The sequence below is a fragment of the Protomyctophum parallelum genome (genome assembly GCF_964188405.1).
Source record: "Protomyctophum parallelum genome assembly, chromosome: 14".
In the NCBI taxonomy this organism is placed as follows: Eukaryota; Metazoa; Chordata; class Actinopteri; order Myctophiformes; family Myctophidae; genus Protomyctophum; species Protomyctophum parallelum.
In genome coordinates this window covers 48,835,338-48,855,881 of record NC_139709.1, presented here as the reverse complement: position 1 = coordinate 48,855,881, position 20,544 = coordinate 48,835,338, and positions in this window count along the sequence as shown.

Genomic DNA, 20,544 nt, shown 5'->3' with positions numbered 1-20,544 from the left:
GAATACTAAAGTAAAGTACAAATGCCTCAAAATTGTACAGTACTTAAGTAAATGCACTTACTTTCCACCACTGTGGAGTAAGTCAGTAACAGTTTATATTTACCCCTGACTGTCACTAGGCTCTTTGAATATGCTTTCTCAAAGCCTGTATCTGTTTAAGAGTAATAAAACAAGTCTAAGGTTTAATCCAGGGGTTTTCAACTGATTATGAACCAGGGACCACCACCCTGACTGAAACTTAACCTGGGGACCACCACCCTGACTGAGAATCAACCTGGGGACCACCACCCTGACTGAGAATCAACCTGGGGACCACCACCCTGACTGAAAATCAACCTGGGGACCACCACCCTGACTGAAAATTAACCTGGGGACCACCACCCTGACTGAGAATCAACCTGGGGACCACCACCCTGACTGAAAATCAACCTGGGGACCACCACCCTGACTGAGAATCAACCTGGGGACCACCACCCTGACTGAGAATCAACCTGGGGACCACCACCCTGACTGACAATTAACCTGGGGACCACCACCCTGACTGAGAATCAACCTGGGGACCACCACCCTGACTGAAAATCAACCTGGGGACCACCACCCTGACTGAAAATTAACCTGGGGACCACCACCCTGACTGAGAATCAACCTGGGGACCACCACCCTGACTGAGAATCAACCTGGGGACCACCACCCTGACTGAGAATCAACCTGGGGACCACCACCCTGACTGACAATTAACCTGGGGACCACCACCCTGACTGAGAATCAACCTGGGGACCACCACCCTGACTGAAACTTAACCTGGGGACCACCACCCTGACTGAGAATCAACCTGGGGACCACCACCCTGACTGAAAATCAACCTGGGGACCACCACCCTGACTGAGAATCAACCTGGGGACCACCACCCTGACTGAGAATCAACCTGGGGACCACCACCCTGACTGACAATTAACCTGGGGACCACCACCCTGACTGAGAATCAACCTGGGGACCACCACCCTGACTGAAAATCAACCTGGGGACCACCACCCTGACTGAAAATTAACCTGGGGACCACCACCCTGACTGAGAATCAACCTGGGGACCACCACCCTGACTGAGAATCAACCTGGGGACCACCACCCTGACTGAGAATCAACCTGGGGACCACCACCCTGACTGACAATTAACCTGGGGACCACCACCCTGACTGATAATCAACCTGGGGACCACCACCCTGACTGAAACTTAACCTGGGGACCACCACCCTGACTGAGAATCAACCTGGGGACCACCACCCTGACTGAAAATCAACCTGGGGACCACCACCCTGACTGAGAATCAACCTGGGGACCACCACCCTGACTGAGAATCAACCTGGGGACCACCACCCTGACTGACAATTAACCTGGGGACCACCACCCTGACTGAGAATCAACCTGGGGACCACCACCCTGACTGAAAATTAACCTGGGGACCACCACCCTGACTGAAAATCAACCTGGGGACCACCACCCTGACTGAAAATTAACCTGGGGACCACCACCCTGACTGAGAATCAACCTGGGGACCACCACCCTGACTGAGAATCAACCTGGGGACCACCACCCTGACTGAGAATCAACCTGGGGACCACCACCCTGACTGACAATTAACCTGGGGACCACCACCCTGACTGAGAATCAACCTGGGGACCACCACCCTGACTGAAACTTAACCTGGGGACCACCACCCTGACTGAGAATCAACCTGGGGACCACCACCCTGACTGAAAATCAACCTGGGGACCACCACCCTGACTGAGAATCAACCTGGGGACCACCACCCTGACAGAGAATCAACCTGGGGACCACCACCCTGACTGAAAATTAACCTGGGGACCACCACCCTGACTGAGAATCAACCTGGGGACCACCACCCTGACTGAGAATCAACCTGGGGACCACCACCCTGACTGAGAATCAACCTGGGGACCACCACCCTGACTGAAAATCAACCTGGGGACCACCACCCTGACTGAGAATCAACCTGGGGACCACCACCCTGACTGAGAATCAACCTGGGGACCACCACCCTGACTGAGAATCAACCTGGGGACCACCACCCTGACTGAGAATCAACCTGGGGACCACCACCCTGACTGAGAATCAACCTGGGGACCACCACCCTGACTGAGAATCAACCTGGGGACCACCACCCTGACTGAGAATCAACCTGGGGACCACCACCCTGACTGAGAATCAACCTGGGGACCACCACCCTGACTGAGAATCAACCTGGGGACCACCACCCTGACTGAAAATCAACCTGGGGACCACCACCCTGACTGAAACTTAATTTTACACAGAGTCAGAGAGGTGCGCGCTGCGCTCAACTCCAATCCACTCCGTTTGGTGTTATAATAATTTATAACTTGTTTGTAAAATTAATGAGGGGAAGGGGAGAATGCTGACCATTTGGTTGCCCTACTCGTAGGATATCTCCCGACGAGAGTGCTGCTAGCCTATTCCTCATGTGCAGATCGGCTATTTTCGCTGTTTGCGAGGACGCACACGGCCGCTCGCAGAAGCGGAGCACATGTCACCACTAGACGCTTTGTGTGTGTGTGTGTGTGTGTGTGTGTGTGTGTGTGTGTGTGTGTGTTTTCACTGATAGTCTATGCAACGTCGCCTCGGAGGATCTATTTATGAATTGCAGCCTGTGTGTGTGTGTGTGTGTGTGTGTGTGCGCGCGCGAGAGAGATCAATAATTTATATTATATCAGTTGTATGATATGCATGCTGAAAAGTAAAATACGGAAGATATATTATATCACATAGTTGTCCAATTAAGACAAAGCCTACAGCAAATGGAAGAAAATCATTGAAGGAGGTTATTCTATATATACACACAGCTGCTTAGTGCTTACCTCGTCAATTTACGCGGCTGTACAATCTTCTTTGCAGGCCTTAAATGGTAATAGCTGCGAATAGTTCTATCAGTCAAATTAACACCTATTGCGGTCAGATTCTCCTGTATTCTACGCAGGGTAAAATTCTGTTCATGCCACAATCGTATATTCTCACGTGTTTGTAAAGCAAGAGGCATTCTGTATACTATACTGTAAGTATAATGATGACAGACAGCTTGTCTCTTAATTCAACGTTTAAATACATGTTACGATTTCAGAGGCGTGTCAGAACACAGCAACAACGCCCCCACATTACCTTGAACATGACTTTAAAAGGGGCGCTCTCCCGCACCCATTCACATGATCTCACTGAATTCGTGAGAGAATGGACTCCGGAGACTTCTATGCAATGTCTGAGACTGTCATCAGTGTGAGTAAAAGACCAAAGCGAACAGCAGCTAGCAGACAGCCTGTGAAAACACGTTTGGTAAAGAGAAAAGCGGTGAGTTTGAACACAAAAATTGTATTTATTTGATTACTGGATTCAAGATATTGATGTATACTGTATCTTAAGTTGTATATAACGTGTATCTTCATCCATTAAATCTTCAGACAACTGCAGTTAATGATGGCGCGACGACGTCCAGCCAGCAGACGACCACACCAGCGATTAAGAAGTCTAAAATACGCTTGGTCAAAAAGAAAGCGGTGAGTTCTTAATAATATTTGGCGTATTTGGCGTAGCCGCATGGTCATGTGGAACCTAATGATTGTTGGTTATACTGTATGCCTATAATGTATACTGTACCGTTTAAATCTCATGGCATTTTCTAATTTCATTCTCATTACAGGCGTATGTGCTGAACACCGAGGTGCCAGAGGGGGGTGATTCAGACTCAGTTCGTGCAATCTATGAATCTTCACGCATACTGCAACAAGGAGTGATTTCCAAGCACCGTGACGTTATTCAAGAGTTGACGGACCGTCACCAGGCTGAGATCTCAAAGCTTCAACTTGAACACACGGAGGAAGTCTCAGATTTAAAAGAAGACTTGGCTCTAGCGAGGCAAAGCATTGCAGACGCAGGCCAACACAGCGCACAGCGGAAGACAGACTTGGACGAGAGAGAGGCGGTGTTACGGCAACGAGAGAATGATATTACTTCAGCACCTTCACAAACTGAGGCCACGTATAACACTGACCATTGGAGAATTAAGTGTCTTGAGTTGGAAATGGAAAAACGGCTCAGTGACAGAGAGAAACTGCTGGAGGACAGATTCAGACAGGCAGTGCAGAAAGAGGCCGCAGTCGAGGAAAGAGAGAGAGCTGTAGACGAGAAAGAAAGACAGGTTGATGCTAGAGAGCAGATTGCTGAAGATACGTTGAACATTGCGTTCCCAAAACAACTGGCAGACATCAGGTTGTGTGAAATCTCTCACCACCAACAAGCCGAAATCAGTCGCTTAGTAGGGCTGGAAGGCCGTCCAGTACGTTATGCTTCACTATTGTTTAGTTATGTGACTCCTCTACATTTGTATCAGTCCTGGGTGAAAAGAGTTAACTGGAATGGTACCGGGAAGAAATCCATACTACCGCACAATCTAAAACAGTACATTTTGAACTCTTGTAAGGAAAAGTACTATCTCAACGACGAAATACCTGCATTAGACAGACAAGCCATTGTTACTGAGATTAATGACAATCTCCGTAAAAGAAGGGATTGGTCTAACAGACAGTGAATAGCCTATACCGTATGCATGCATAGTTTGCTTTTTTTTTGTGTGATTTTTATTTCAATCAATGTGTATAGCCTACTGTACTGAAGATATGATTATTGTTACTTTTTGTTTATTTTTTGCTGTACTGTTCTTTTTGGTTGGACAAATAAATCTGCTTCATAGTACATTCATGGTTTCATGGTCTATTAATATTTATTATGAGCTCTTATAATTACTGTTTTATTTTATCCTCCTGCGTTCCATACCGGCACACACCACGGTTGAGAAATGAGAGAACCATGAGTGTTTATATAGGCTAATATCAACGTTTTTAGCATTTTATTGCATTTTATTGAAGAAGACTTGAATCGGGTGTGATACAGCATATGAAAGCAAACTTCCCACGGATTATGGAGATGTTTTTATTTATTTTTAAGGTTGAGAAATGAAAGAATTATGGCCGTTTCTAATCTCAACATTTTAACAAAGAAGAGACGCAAAACGAGGCTGTTGCCATGTCTCATAGAGACATAGAGAAAGTAAATAGCCAAATAGGTCTATAAAAAGCTTTTGTACAGATTGAATTCTCTTCCCTGCACGGAGGGCGCGCTGTCACTTCCCTACTCTAGGAACAAAATGACAGACTGACAGCGGCCTGGAACGCAGTCTTCCGTTGGGCTTTATGCTCAGGCGAGACAGGGTGGAGGCGCTGGTTGGACGCGCAGGATGGGAGTAGGCGGCCAAGGGTGGAGAGCGTAGGGAACGCTCCCCACCGCTGCGCAGGACGGATCTGCACTCTGCAGGGACAACAAACAGGGCAAAGACAAACAGACATATACAATGTTCCCCCTAACGTGCGCCCGTGCGCGCGCGCGCACATGGCCAAAATGAATGCTCTCGAGCACAACTGAAATCTGTCGCGCACAGACACCGACGCTGGTGTAAAAAAAAGTTTTCTTTAAAAGAAAAAGGTGTTCCCCCCCGAGTATCATCTACATTACAGTAATAATACCTATCCCGAGGGAAGTCGACATTTGCCCACACTTTATTTCTATTTACTTTTACATTTACAGTTTATTTAGATTACACACACACAGGCGAGGCGGTACAGGTCTCCTCCCCTCCTTTTTTGAGTCTTTGCTCTCCTCTCCTCTCCTCCTGTGTATAGCCTACTGCGCCCAGTGCAAACCATGCTATAAAAACTGGTCAAACTGGTGAAAATAGCCGATCTACAAGTTCACAACGAGCTTGTAGATTGGCTATTTTCACAATATTTATCTGTGGAACCATTCTGTTGCTTGTCTGGGTGGGGGATCCCCAGTTCAAATATGATTACTTTGGGGGTCCTCAGAACAGGGGGTCCTCTCAAAAAAAATTACAAGATATATTGTGCCAGTTCAATTCTTGTTGGGAGCGTACCTATGTTCCCCAGGTTCTATGTTCCCCACCATGCAAAAAAGGTTCTTTGTTGAATATTTTGTTTTACATGGCTGATTATTCCAATGAATTGGATTCAGTTGTAAAAAGAGCTGGCTTATTTAGTGGGTGGAAGGGGCCCGGTTGAAAAGTAATATAAAGTAATATGTAACTATATTACTCTTGATTCCAAGTAATAAGTAATGTCATAGTATTACTATTTCTAATGAGTAATAAGTAAAGTAAACATATTACTCTTAAGTAATATTGCCCCAGATGACAGTTGGTAACCATTTGGTTACCAACGCTCCATCATTTAGGCTGCATATGGGGACCACCTGGAATCCCCCCAAGGACCACTGGTGGTCCCCGGACCACCTGGAACCCCCCCAAGGACCACTGGTGGTCCCCGGACCACCTGGAACCCCCTCGAGGGCCACTGGTGGTCCCCGGACCACCTGGAACCCCCCCAAGGACCACTGGTGGTCCCCGGACCACCTGGAACCCCCTCAAGGACCACTGGTGGTCCCCGGACCACCTGGAACCCCCTCGAGGGCCACTGGTGGTCCCCGGACCACCTGGAACCCCCTCAAGGACCACTGGTGGTCCCCGGACCACCTGGAACCCCCTCAAGGACCACTGGTGGTCCCCGGACCACTGGTTGAGAACCACTTATTTAAATGCACTAAGGGGGTAGCTTCATCTCTCTGCTAAGGGGGTCCCTGCTTCATATCTCTCTCAGCTAAGGGGGGTCCCTGCTTCATCTCTCTCTCAGCTAAGGGGTCCCTGCTTCATCTCTCTCTCAGCTAAGGGGGTCCCTGCTTCATCTCTCTCAGCTAAGGGGGTCCCTGCTTCATCTCTCTCTCAGCTAAGGGGGTCCCTGCTTCATCTCTCTCTCAGCTAAGGGGGTCCCTGCTTCATCTCTCTCAGCTAAGGGGGTCCCTGCTTCATCTCTCTCAGCTAAGGGGGTCCCTGCTTCATCTCTCTCTCAGCTAAGGGGTCCCTGCTTCATCTCTCTCTCAGCTAAGGGGGTCCCTGCTTCATCTCTCTCTCAGCTAAGGGGGTCCCTGCTTCATCTCTCTCAGCTAAGGGGGTCCCTGCTTCATCTCTCTTTCAGCTAAGGGGGTCCCTGCTTCATCTCTCTCTCAGCTAAGGGGGTCCCTGCTTCATATCTCTCTCAGCTAAGGGGGTCCCTGCTTCATCTCTCTCAGCTAAGGGGGTCCCTGCTTCATATCTCTCTCAGCTAAGGGGGGTCCCTGCTTCATCTCTCTCAGCTAAGGGGGTCCCTGCTTCATCTCTCTCTCAGCTAAGGGGGGTCCCTGCTTCATCTCTCTCTCAGCTAAGGGGGTCCCTGCTTCATCTCTCTCAGCTAAGGGGGTCCCTGCTTCATCTCTCTCAGCTAAGGGGGTCCCTGCTTCATCTCTCTCTCAGCTAAGGGGGGTCCCTGCTTCATCTCTCTCTCAGCTAAGGGGGGTCCCTGCTTCATCTCTCTCAGCTAAGGGGGTCCCTGCTTCATCTCTATCTCAGCTAAGGGGGTCCCTGCTTCATCTCTCTCAGCTAAGGGGGTCCCTGCTTCATCTTTCTCAGCTAAGGGGGTCCCTGCTTCATCTCTATCTCAGCTAAGGGGGTCCCTGCTTCAACTTTCTCAGCTAAGGGGGTCCCTGCTATTAAAACTTAATAGCTCTGCTCATCATGGGCCGACGCCACCTGGTGGTTGAATAGCTACTCCACACTCCACAATAAACCTGTGGGTGTGGCTGAGAATCTGGGGGTGTGTCTGTGGGTGTGTCTAACATAGATACCCATAGGTACCCATGGATGTCATTTTGAGATCGAGGAAGAATCGGATAGGATCCCACCGTACACCCGCCTTCTAATGAGAGCGGAAAATAAAATCTGTCTTGAAAGAGCCACCCATCGACTAATCTAATATACGGCAACCTTCCCCGTGTTTCTTCACTAGTCCGATCCAGAAGAACACAGTTTGCCGGCCACTGCTACAGAGCTGACAATGAGGTTATATCTTCCCTTCTTCTCTGGAGTCCTGCCTCAAAGCAGACCAGAGGTAGAGAACTGTCGTTCCCTGATGTCATCGCTAGGGACACATGCATCAGTAAGCAGAAACTGGGGATGGCAATGAAGGACCGGAAAGTCTGGCGTGGCATTGTGAAATCCATGATCTCGACCGCGGTCGAAAAATTATGATGACGATGATGATGATGAAAGTGCTCTCGCTCCTTCTGCCTTTTTGGCGACACTGCAATTTATTTGGACTGTACAATGCAAAAGCAATGCTGAACAAAGGCTCAATTGTTTTTGTTTTGTTCACGGCACACATGAGTGACTTACATTCGGCCGCACAGTACATGCAGCGAAAGACATTTGACGGGTTCATTCTGTATTTAAACAAAATGGTTGTAATGTGATGCACTTGTATCATGTGACTGTTATGGTCCAAAGGAATAGTCTACATTATACATACTGTTCCTTTCCTAACCCTAACCCTAACCCTGTACGTATTAGTAACATGGTGGTGAAAGAATATCAAATTACTTTGTGAATTATTCTGTACTGTGAATCTATTTATCACAGTTATTTGTGCAACTGTTAAACAAATTGATTTAATCGTACATAAATTAATCTATTAATAATAAATCCCTATTTTATAGGCAAAAAGTTTCAAATAATTTAAAAAAACTAAATGTCCGACTTGATCTAAACTACAGGGTCACAACGCATTGCATCGCTGTTGTGCAACATAATATACAACTAGAACTGCACTCTGTCGAGTGCATACTTGCTTGTTGCACACTAGTAGGCAACAAGCACGTGACGTAATGACGATATGTTTTAGTGTCGGGAGGATTAAAGGTAATGCTCCTATGTATACTGTACATGTATGTAATCTGGCACCTCTGCCGTATCAGGCACAATTAGTCATTACGTCATTTGCTGGGACGGTGCATACGCTTCAAAATTGGCGGGACGGCTGGGACGGTGCATACGAGTCTCGGGCGAAACTTATATGTGCAGACCCCTTAGATCATCTAGAGCTGGTCTCCTAGTGATTCCAGAGACCCCTAACACAAAGAAATATGGAGAAGCCGCCTTTAGCTACTATGCCCCTGTGCTGTGGAACAGCCTGCCAAGGGATCTACGGTTCTCTGAATCTGTGGACATTTTTAAACGAAATCTTAAAACACACCTTTTTGTCTCCACCAGGCCGAAGGCATGGGGGGAGAGTATGTTTTGCACTCCGTCCGTCCGTCCGTCCGTGTGTCCGTCCGTCCGTCCGTGTGTGTGTCCGTGAGCAGCTAATCTCCGGCACCGTTAACCCGGTCGATGCCAAATTTTGCACACACACTCCCTGGATGCCAACGATGAACCTTTTCCAGGTTTTTTCCAACCTTTTTCTGGAAAATTTCCAGAACGGCCTGTTATAGCGCCACCAGGAGGCCACTTTGTGCAAAACAAGTTTTTGCACAGTACACCTACAGATTTTGTCCAAACATCGCGCAAATTGGTACACAGTCTCTCTAGAGCCATTTAATGAAACGGTTCTTTCAGATTTCTCAGACTCCATCCTGATTGGTTAAGATTGGCTTCCAAAGTACACAGGAGTGCTCAGTTTCAAACAAAATGCTGCAAATCATGAACACATTGCGTGATTTCCGTGAAATTGTGCACGCACATTCCCACTAGGCCGAGGACGAAATGCCACATGAACAATTTCAACTCAGCCTCAAGGTGGCGCTATAACTGGCCGAAAAGTGTTTTTACCTCTAACTGCACGGATCTGTGGATAATTGACTTTTGTTGCCCTTTTATCCAACCACCAGATGAAGGCAAGTTGCAATGTCCTACATTCCTATCCTGGTGGAGACCTGTGCCCAGAAGGGCACTTTTTCTAGTTTGTTCCTCTCATCCTCCAGACCTGGCTATCTGCCGTGCCACTCCTGGAGTTCGTCACCCCTTGGACTGTTTGTTTGGCTGCCGATCTACAAGCTCGTCTTCGACTACCCCCTTGGAATTCCCCTAAGTATAGCGTTATATATTCTCATAGATACATATCTACCTAATTATACTATAGAGTATTTCCCCTCACTGTATATTTTTATTTTCCCTTTTTGCTTCCTTTATGATGAATTCCTGTTCTGTAACTATATAGAAGTGTCTATGTGTACGTCTCTAAATGTTTTGATGAATTGAACATGGTGGACCCTGTTGTAAACAAGTGTAATGCTTAATTGGGTCGTCCACTCACAGTTGACAGTCTTTGTATTGAGTTTGTGCTTGAAATGTACTGTAATTCTGCAAACTGTTAATAAATATTTAAATCAATCAATGGTACACACCAAAAATCTGATCTAGTAGGCTCAAAGTCAGGTCTGTCAGGACGTAGCCTCGATACCCAGGCTTTCATTTCGTCTGCGCGAAAGATGAAAGCCTGGAAAAAGCCGTGGGCTGAACCAGTCTAAAAGTGGGAGTCAACCCTTCCGCGTAGGCGTCGCTCTAAATGATGTGACGTAGCGCTGCACTAGGGGGGAGAGGAGGGGCCGGGGCAGATTGATGAGATCCAATCAGGGTGCGCGCTTTTCTGAGACGCGACCCTCCCATCTAGGCCAGAAATGTCTCTGCTTAGGTCAGGCTAGTCAGGACGTGGCCTGAGGACGCTATCCCTGGGCTCCAGGACTGCTTCAGCACCACAGACTGGGATATTTGTAGTGGCCCGGAAGCGCTGACGTGAATAATTTCACAGACTCAGTGCTGGATTATATACATTTTGTGTGGATATATTGTTACAAACAGGAAGCAGATCCGTGTTTTCCAAACCAAAAACACCTGAATGACACCAAAACTACAATTAGTAAGAGCCAGGAATGCGGCACATAGATCTGGGGACACTCACACTTCTATAGAGGCAGGCAGGCAGGCAGGCAGGCACGCACACACGCACGCACGCACACACCACTAACACTATTGATCATGTCTCATCAAAAACTTGTTTTCAAAAAGTGTTTACCTGAAAGGTTTAAACCACACGATGTGCTTACAGTCTTTAAAAAAAGATCCCATGCAGTCAAACCCCACTGTGCGTGCCGTGCGTGCGTGCGCGCCAGTGGTCCTTGAAGGGGCTTCCAGGGGGTCCACAGTAACATTTATTAACATGGCATCACAACCAGTATAACCACTTTGACCTAATGTTTTACTTGTTGTACATTTATACTTTTGTACAGCCATTTACAAGTAAGCAATCATCAATTCAAGCACAAGCTGTGAAATTAGAACAAAACTAATCTCAATTTCAATACAGCAATGCATTGATATATAGGAAAAAGGTAGGCTATACCATTTAACTTTTCACCTGACTGGATTGTGAATTTGAGGTAATTCAGGTTGATAGTGTTTTTGTGAGCCCAGTGGAGGTGGAGGGAGGCTGGCCTGGTGGTGGTACAGTGTGAGTGTGGCTGCTTCCGCTGACAGCACGGCACAGAGAGACACACCTGATTGGACAGATGATAAAAAAGCATTACACACGCATTATACATTTCTGAAAATGTTAAACTATTCTCAACTTTTAATAGAACTCTGATAAGAAAAAAGTGAAGATCCATGCAGGGGTGATCAGGTGTAATCAATTGGCTAATTTGGGCCCTGTCCAGAGCCTGCATAGGCGGCGGCCCTGTCCAGAGCCTGGGCAGAGCTAGCCTTTAGTGGCGGTTCTGGAAAACTGTGGGTCAGACCGACTCAAGGCCGGGCACTGCACTCCCCGTGGTGGAGTGGAGGAACGCGTGTGTCTAATTTGAAGCATTTATGGATAGATGGTCCACTTTTGATCGTCCACTTTTCGGTCGTCAGACCTTCATCAGGACGGAGTAACATTTTTGCCAAGTTTCCGACAGTGTGCTTTTCTGCTTTTCAAAGATTCCCTAAATGCACTTTTGTCCTACGCAGTACACACCTGCAGTCAACAACCTTATGAGGTGTGCATTGGCCTTTATCTGTAGGATCTTATTTTAATTTTTAGGCACACATTCTAGATCAGAAGATAACATCTTCACTTACAGGAAAACACAGCAGATCTATGAGAAATGACGTCTCTAACCACATCCTGCAGTTGACAAGTTTCCATTTTTCCAAAACCACTTTTTAGTTATTTACTGTCAATCTCCAATGAACATAGCCTCGGGTTTGTCATTATAGGCAAGACATTTGCTATTCTATCTTTAGTACAGACTCTGGGTCCATATATCACAAACACAATGGCGATACAGTCTAGTAGTCTACCCTCTCTCTTCTGTATAAGCCCTCTACTCAGTGTCTATCCCCCTGTCCTTTTCCCTCAGTGTCAGAGAGTGCCTGGCCCCTCCCACTAATTTTACGAGTCAATTAAATGGTCACATCACCCCTGAGATCATGTGTAAGTATTTTGGTGGGGATTGAGCCCCCCAAAATATTGTTTTTTCAACAAACTGTGACATTTTTGGCATTTGTGGCGCCCCCATGGGTGAAAATGGAATTGCTTTTGGCGCTACATTGATTGAACCACTCTCGATATGTGATTGAAATTCTGTGTGGATTGAACGTTCCGTTCATTATTTGTGGCATTCTTTGTAAAATAGGCCCCTCCTACTCACTTCGGAAGCCGATTACGGCCGAACGGTATGGACTGTCAAAATTCTGCCAGTGTTCAAGTAATCGGATAGCGCCAGAGTTTTGTACCAATTTGTGTGAGATTTGGACAAAATCTGTTGGAGGTGGAGCAAAAGGTGGGTTTTGAAGAAAATGCAAATTTGGTGCAATTTTATTCTAGATGGAAATGGGGTCTATGTGGGGAGATCCGTCATGATTTAAGGAATCCATGGAAAAGGACATTTTGATTTTATGACTTACGGTTCAAGAGTTATAGGGGAAAAACGTGAAGTGGGCTGTTATAGCGCCACCATGAGGCTGAGTGATGTAATTCCTTTTCAATTAATTTTCATAATTAGAAAACTGAGGTTATCACCTATAACATCTCACCGGAACATCCACCTCTCACAACAACAGGAGGCACTGTGCTGAAGGAAGTCGAGGACTTCAAGTACCTGGGCTCATGGGTCAACTCAACCGAGCAAGATCTGAAAGTGAGGAAGGCACTTGCATGGAGGGCCCTGAATGGCATGACCAGTGTATGGAACTCCAATCCCCCCCGACAAATCAAACTCAGCTTGTGGACTCAGTGGAGTCTGTTCTCCTATACGGCAGTGAATGCTGGACCCTGAAGCCAACCCTGCAGAAGTCCTTTGACGGGTGCTACACCAGAATGCTGCGTGCAGTACTTAACATCAGCAAGACTGTACATGTCACTAACAAGACTCTGTATGAGGGATTACCAAGGGTGAGCCAGAAAATAGCAGCCAGGAGAATGAGACTAGCAGGACACTGCCAAAGGCATCAAGAACTGCCAGCCAGCAAACTGGTGCTCTGGGAACCAACACACGGGCATCGATCACGAGGACGCCCCACGCTAACATACGTGGATGTACTCAAGAGTGATGCAGGAGTGCAAAGTACCAACGAACTGGCCAGATGTATGGAGAACCGGGATGACTGGAAACGACGATGGAGGGCTCGTCTGAGGACGACCTAGAGAGAGATTATTATGAACCTCCCTCCTAAGTCTTGTAAATATGGCGCTTACCGTCTCCAAGGGAAAGAATACTTAAATTGGAGCCTTAATTACTCTTCGATCTTCCCATTATACGTCTATGGAGAACTAATTAATTAATATCAATTAAACTATACAACGGATCTCTTAGCGATGCAATTTAAGCACACCATTCCCGATGCAGCCGTCGATTTGATATATGGCTCGAGTGCGTGCGGCAAAAACTGTGGGAGGAGTAGCGAATCAAAGTATTACAAAGTAGGGGAACAATAGTATGGTCGCCATAGGCAACCACACTAACTACAAAAAGTACCAAGCAGTGTACAGTATGTGGCGTGTGTATCACACTGAGACAGCGAGAGTGAGCGTGCATGCAGTGCAGGGCTCTATACTGCTCTCTTCTCTCCGTTCTCACATGCACTCTGAAAAGTCTGACCACTGGCAAAGTTCTCTTGAACCCTGTTGGGACCTGTTGGGTAAGTAGTGTGTTATGGTGCTCAGCTGTGCCACGCATCAAATGCCAATTTGGCCTCAGCACAAACATATCATGCGCAGCAGGGCAACCACATGGTCAGCAGCGTCCCTGAATGAGTGCATTTGGACTGGGACTTGAGGGCTTCTGACACTTTGAATGTGCCTTTAGTGTTGCTTTTCATGGGGATTTGTTGTATGTCTATGTGCAACATTGTGGTTGTGTAGCATATCTCTGCTGTCGGGAAGAAACCAACTCCAAAATGGTCATTTTTCAGGAAATTAAGAAAACCTTATATTTTGAAAACAAAGCAATACTGCCTCATCGATGTTGGTTGTGTGACTTTATATATTCTAAATTATGTGCATGAGAGGGGGAGAGGTGGTGGAGTTAGCTCTTTTCGCAGACAGTTTGAGTGTGAAGCACAGTCTATACTGATCCGAGACATGGAGTGAGACCAAATGAACTGTGCTGAACATACACAAGCTCACTGCATGTGGAACACAACACACCACACCGATACTAATACTAAAAGTATTCGGTCAGAAATGTGCTCTGTTGCTGTCTCATCACAAACCTGTTTAGAAAAAAATGTTTACTTTAAACCTGAAGAAAACCCCCCCCTAAAATAAACCGCACAGGGAGTGCTGACAGTTACTGCCTCTGCTGTGGTGTGTGTCAGTGTGTGTGTGTGTGTGTGTGTGTGTGTGTGTGTGTGCGTGCGCGTGCATGTGCGTGTGTGTGTGTGTGTGTGTGTGTGTGTGTGTGTGTGTGTGTGTGTGTGTGTGTGTGTGTGTGTCTGTGTGCTCTACCAGTCTAATGGAAGGCGTGAAGCACTTATCTTGTCTTCTGATCTTCACAGCTCGAGCAGCGTGTGGTCTCTTCATGCTCATCTGGGTTTGGCTGGTTTGGCTGCACGGTTAGTGCAGGTAGTGACACTTTACTATGGAGACTGTATGAACACAAACAGTGGAGCATCTTGAAATAAGTCTGCTTAACCCATTTAGACCGGAGATCGATTCTACAAATGCCTTCTAAATCCTGACAGTTTTCTGAAAACCCATGTTTCTATATCAGTGGTTCTCAAAGATAGCCTGATGAAGGCCGCATAGGCCGAAACGTTGCTGTTTCCCTATTAAAGTTGGTTCACTGCATTTGAAGACAGTGTGCGGGTGTTTGTTCCTTTTTCATTATCGGGCATCGTACCCTCTCCTAGGCACCTGTCGCCTGTAGGTGTGCAAAAGCTTTGCTTTTTAATTCAAGGACCCCCAAAAATATATGTAATTGGCCGCCGACCCCCATCTGAAAATATGTTGTTCCAGGGACCCCCCAGAAGCAAAGATTTTAGTTAAAAAACGTTCACTCTGAAAGAATATATTCAAACATTTGGGCCACATTTTCATGATTTTTCAAAAATAGCAGACCTACAAGCTCTATTTTTCAAAAGCTAAAGTACAACATAATGCTTAAAACACCAAAAGGGGTTCCCGCCCAAAATGGGTTAAAACTATATGAACACAACAAGAATGTAAAAGTCCTGCTAGGGACGTGCTGTTACTACATGCTATTAAAACATTGTAGTGACACGCCAGTAGCGTATGCAGGAATTATACAAGTTGGCCAGGCGAAAATATCAAATATCAATCAATATGAAACTGTAAATGTAATGTAATGTAATATTAATATTTCGGCAACTCTGCTTGTTGTGTTGCATGACATATGATCAAATTACAGGACATTATGTAGGCTATACAAAATTATCAAATCATCATTAATGTTTTTGGGCGGCAGTGGCTCAGGAGCTCGGTAGAGTAGGCCACCTGGGAAATGGAAGGTCTCCCATTCTGTGTCCTTGAGCAAGACACTAAATGCAGTGTGTGTGTGTGTGTGTGTGTGTGTGCGCGCGTGCGTGCATGTTGTAGGCCTACATACCAGTAAATGAGATATTAATCACGTTCCTTTGTATTTCAGGGCCCCCCTCGGATAATAATAATAATAATAAACTTTATTTGTATAGCACCTTTCATACATAAATGCAGCTCAAAGTGCTTCACAGGGCAGGACACAAAAATAGAATGCAATAAAACACTAGAAACAAAATTTCAAGAATTTTTTCTGGGTGCCTGAAGCTTGCCAAGTCTGTGCAGCATTTGAGCCACGGACCACCATTTGATGACATTTAGCCTCTCAGAAGGGTCCATTTAGTTGCATGTGAGCCAGGTCTCCCCATTGACTTTCAATGGGGTATTTGGTCTTAGTTTATTGCACATTACATTGCCACCAACATTGTAATTCTAACATGCTAAAATGCTAATACTAACATGCTAGCATGCTAACATTTTAATGCTAACATGCTAATGCTAACATGCTAATGCTAAAATGCTAACATGCTGCTAACATGCTAACATGCTAATGCTAATATGCTAACATGCTAATACTAACATGCTAATGCTAACATGATAGCGCTAACATGCTATTGCTAACATGATAACATGCTAATGCTAACATGCTAATGCTAATATGCTATCATGCTAATGCTAACATGCTAATGCTAAGATGCTAACATGCTAATGCTAACATGCTAATGCTATCATGCTAACATGCTAATGCTAACATGCTAATGCTAACATGCTAACATGCTAATGCTAACATGCTAATGCTAACATGCTAATATGCTAACATGCTAATGCTAACATGCTAACATGCTAATGCTAACATGCTAATGCTATCATGCTAACATGCTGATTTTAAACCCTGCCTTTTTCATAACAATATGGGAAAAACATCATTCCTATACTCGGCAGCAGTTCAGTGGAATGGCTTGCCTTCCAGCCTCAAGGTGACCAGTTCCTTTGATATTTTTAAATCCACATTAAAAAGATGGTTGGCCGAAAATATAGTGTAAATATAGTGTAGAATAGATAAATGGCACAAATGAAAAAACATTAATAAAAGTAAGGGGGAAAAAAGAAAATAATTTCAGTTTTATTGGTCAGTTTATATGAATTTTGTCCTGTTTTTTGTTTTATGTTTGTTTTTTGCCTCCTGTTTTTGTCTGTATTGTACTGTTATTGTCTGTTGCTCCCCTTCCCCTTCCCCAAGAGGACCACAATGGAAACAAGCCTAACAGCTTTCTTGTGAATTTATCCTTTTGAAATATATTTTCAATAAAGTATTCAATCAATCAATCAATCAATGCTAATGCTAACATGCTAACAAGCTAATGCTAACATGCTAATGCTCGCATGCTAACATGCTAATGCTATCATGCTAATGCTATCATGCTAACATGCTAATGCTAACATGCTAATGCTAGCATGTTAATGCTAACATGCTAACATGCTAACATGCTAATGCTAACATGATAACATGCTAATGCTAACATGCTAACATGCTAATGCTATCATGCTAACATGCTAATGCTATCATGCAAGCATGCTAATGCTAACATGCTAATGCTAACATGCTAATAGTAACATGATAATGCTAACATGCTAACATGCTAATGCTAACATGCTAATGCTATCATGCTAACATGCTAATGCTAAGATGTCTGAGCTGTAAGGGTCCATTTGGTTTCGTTCAGGGGGGCGGCCCGGTTCCGGCGAGCCGCCCTGCTTCTGAAACGGTCAAGAAATGACAGAGTTATGTGTTTCCCCGATTTTCTCCATTGACTTTCAATGTGTGTGTGTGCGTGCACATGTGTGCATGTGCGTGCATGTGCGTTCGTGTGTGCGGGTGTTTGAGAGGTGGTCAACTTGACCTTGAATCATTTCCAAAGTATCAATTTCACCTGGGCTAGGGCTAGTCTATGCGAATGCAAACACTATTGAAAGTTAAAACCACACTGACTCAGTGAGAGAACGTATGTCCGAACAAATTGCTCTATCGCAAAAAGTAAACGTCAAATGCGATTTTTGTTTTCGCCGTGAGTGACCCGAGACATTGAGGTACGCCGTGTGCGATCGTGGTATTGGTACGATAAAAAACGTGGTTATGAGAGCGAGTTAAGAAATTGTGTTTGTGATGAAAAGATTGCTGACTCATTCAGGAATTTAACATGGAGTTGTATGACACATTATGATGGTACACCTGTCGCTTTCAGGGCTGTAGTTCACGTACCGTGGGCCCTGGGCTGTGGTTGTGACATTGGGTGAAAGAGGACGAGTGTGGCTACAAAATTACCGAAACCCATGCGTGTAAAGTTAATATTTTGGCCGTGAGGACGATTTGTTCGGAGAATTTCGCTACAGTCTTCACAATGGCTTCTCACTCTGACCCGGTCTCTCTCTGGCCGTGCGACACTCAAAATCGAGATTTTTACTCAGACCACACACACTTTGAACTGCGATAGCGGGCAAACCGTGCAACGTATTCGAATTCCGTCTGATCCACAACAAAGTCGATTGCCTCGTGTGCTGTTTGACGTTTAAATCGTGTTTCTACGTAACATTATGCCAGAGTAATGTGGCTCCAAAGTAACGTGTCGTTTTCTGTTTTTACCCGCGTTTCCCCATTGACTTTGCATGGGGCATTTTTCGCGTAGTTTATTGCGAATTACGTCGGCACGGTAACCCCAAACGGAAAGAAAAGCACAAGCACACCATTCCCGGCCGAGCCGCACGTTTCGATGTATATATTGTGGGGCTTTGGTAAACCGTGCGGCCGGCCATAGCGGTCAAAGTTTCGGAACATATATTATTACGATTAAGTATGTGTTGCGGATTTCGGTGTTCACTCTCCATTCCTACATGCTGCCACTCCTACATTGACTTCTAATTGTCGGAATGGTGGTATGCTCCATATTTGTAAACATCCCACCATTCCGACAGAAAAAAGTCCCACCATTCCGACAGGGACCCGCGGCAGAAAAAGTCCCACCATTCCGACAGATCACTTTCACAACTATTTATTCTGGGTGCCTGCCATGCAATGGCAGAAACACAGGTTGAAATCCGCAACACATACTTAATCGTAATCAAGACACGAAACTTTGACGTCTATGGCCGGCCGCACGGTTTACCAAAGCCCCACAATATATACATCGAAACGTGCGGCTCGGCCGGGAATGGTGTGCTTGTGCTTTTCTTTCCGTTTCGGGTTACCGTGCCGACGTAATTCGCAATAAACGACGCGAAAAATGCCCCATGCAAAGTCAATGGGGAGACGCGGGTAAAAACAGAAAACGACACGTTACTTTGGAGCCACATTGCTCTGGCATACTGTTACGTAGAAACACGATTTAAACCTCAAACAGCACACGAGGCCATCGACTTTGTCGTGGTTCAGACGGAATTCGAATGCGTTGCATGGTTTGCCCGCTACCGCAGTTCAAAGTGTGTGTGGTCTGAGCAAAAATCTCGACTCTCAGTGTCGCACGGCCAGAGAGAGAGCGGGTCAGAGGGAGAAGCCAATGTGAAAACTGTAGCGAAATTCTCCGAACAAATCGTCCTCACGGCCAAAATATTAACTTTACACGCATGGGTTTCGGTAATTTTGTAGCCACACTCGTCCTCTTTCACCCAATGTCACAACCACAGCCCAGATTCATACGGTACGTGAACTACAGCCCTGAAAGCGACAGGTGTACCATCATAATGTGTCATACAACTCCATGTTAAATGAATGAATGAGTCAGCAATTTTTTCATCACAAACACAATTTCTTAACTCGCTCTCATAACCACGTTTTTTATCGTACCAATACCACGATCGCACACGGCGTACCTCAATGTCTCGGGTCACTCACGGCGAAAACAAAAATCGCATTTGACGTTTACTTTTTGCGATAGAGCAATTTGTTCGGACATACGTTCTCTCACTGAATCAGTGTGGTTTTAACTTTCAATAGTGTTTGCATTTGCATAGACTAGCCCTAGCCCAGGTGAAATTGATACTTTGTTAATGATTCAAGGTCAAGTTGACCACCTCTCAAACACGCGCACACACGAACGCACATGCACGCACATGCACACATGTGCACGCACACACACACATTGAAAGTCAATGGAGAAAATCGGGGAAACACGTAACTCTGTCATTTCTCGACCGTTTCAGAAGCAGGGCGGCTCGCCGGAACCGGGCCGCCCCCCTGAACGAAACCAAATGGACCCTTACAGCTCAGACATCTTAGCATTAGCATGTTAGCATGATATCATTAGCATGTTAGCATTAGCATGTTAGCATGTTAGCATTAGCATGTTAGCATGATAGCATTAGCTTGTTAGCATGATAGCATTAGCATGTTAGCATTAGCATGTTAGCATGATAGCATTAGCATGTTAGCGTTAGCATGATATCATGTTAGCATTAGCATGTTAGCATGTTAGCATTAGCATGTTAGCATGATAGCATTAGCATGATAGCATTAGCATGTTAGCGTTAGCATGATATCATGTTAGCATTAGCATGTTAGC